Source organism: Ornithodoros turicata, chromosome 1 (genome assembly GCF_037126465.1).
Source record: "Ornithodoros turicata isolate Travis chromosome 1, ASM3712646v1, whole genome shotgun sequence".
NCBI classification, from domain to species: Eukaryota; Metazoa; Arthropoda; class Arachnida; order Ixodida; family Argasidae; genus Ornithodoros; species Ornithodoros turicata.
Window position 1 is genome coordinate 132,936,522 of NC_088201.1, and position 1,778 is coordinate 132,938,299.

The window sequence follows — 1,778 nt, forward strand, 5'->3', positions numbered from 1 at the left end:
AGTTTTCTATCGGGACGAGCGTAGGCGTAGCCACCATCCGCCGGAAGCTGCCGTTTACGCAATGGTCCAGGGAAAATGGCGGGCGCCCAAACCACGTGATCCCCAGGAGCCACTCACAACGTCTCTGCTGGCCAGCGCGGGAAAAAAGCTCGGGCCCAGTGCGCATGCGCAGACCGACCTCCTTTCCCAACCTCCTTCCTCTTCTCTCCTCGGGTTTTTCGTCTCTCCTCTCGTCCCCCCTATCCCCCCAGCCTCGTCCGTTTGTGGTTTGTCTTCGGCGCTTGCTGTCTTGCAACGATCATGCTGTCCCAAAGCAAACAATCAAAAAGCGATGGTGTATGACAAATCAACTTTATTTGTCCTCGGGAACTGCCTCGAAAAAGCTAGAGTACATATCTTTTTACGTCTTGTAACGGGCTTCACTGTTCTTGTGGAGCTTTAGGTGCTTCGACATCGAAGGGCAGTTCAAAAGCCAATGCTGAGCTATGTGCGTCGTTGTTGCCGATGGCTGCGGTAGAACTAAAACAAAACAAAAAATATATTGATGATCCGTAACTCTGCACGAAAATCACTGCTATGATAGGTAATCGATCTTGATTTCGTATTTGAACACCAAGGCATTCGTCACGAATGTTCGTAGATCACAGTGAATGAACGGCTGCGACGCGCATGAGGGGCAGCTAGCATAACCACACATAATTTGATTACCGGCATATCAGAAACGTACAATTTACGGCAATGCACTGCACAATGAAACGCCGCTAACGTACTGAGTGACTCGTAAATGTTGTACGTAATACACTTAACGTGATAAACCTGCATTACTTCCTTCAGTCACAAAAAAGTAATCAAACTTGTCTTACCGATCACCTGCAGTACGTCGGAAAGAGTGCAGATTTCCTCTCTGACGATTTCTGCGTCCTTTGGAGGTGCAGGGATTCTATGTCATGTTCGTCTTCCCGCTGTTGTGATGATGAGGTGGATGTGCCATTCCGTTCTCACATTAGCAGTTCGCCACAATCTAAATCTAAAGCATTCAAAACTCTCAAACTACCCCCTAGCGTCTGCGTGCACAACGGTTGCAGTCCGAGAGAACACGCGTGGCCGGACAGACGCGATGTCGCGATGTCTCCTGTCGTTTTTCTCTTTCCTCCGTTCGGCTGCTTCCGTTGAGCAGTTCGCGCGTTCGGATGCTCGCTCCTCAGTCAAATGACTCTCGCCCAATCAACGCAAAGAAAACTGACGCCAGTTTTCTAGACCAATGAGCATCCAAATATTTATACATAACACAGCCAATCAGATATCGTTAGCGTACGCGCGCCGGTGGCGACATTATTTTGGAGGCGGTGCGTTTCGCTTTAGAGCCGGCGGCTTAGCCACTGATCTCAATTGTAAAAGGCTGGATCGCGGATAGGGAGCGCGAGCGTGAAGAAACCGGCCGCCATCTTACTGTACCCACAACAGTCGCCGCAGCGATCATGGCAACTTCTTGCAATTACGGTCGTACCAACCGTACTGGCAAGGTTACAGGGCCTAAATTTATACAGGTGAGTCACTCTTTATCGAGGAATAAATAGACGTCCATTCTGTATATTTAGTTGACCATTATGAAGTGTTTTTTTGCCCAAAACGAGCACTGGATACAGGTTGCTTGATCGCTCTTCCGACGTTCAATCGAGCACACTTGCATTTTACCCGGCGGCAAATACAGTTTGAGTGCATAATATGCTTGAAAGAACACGTTACACTACACAGGTATTGTTGTCATCAATATATGT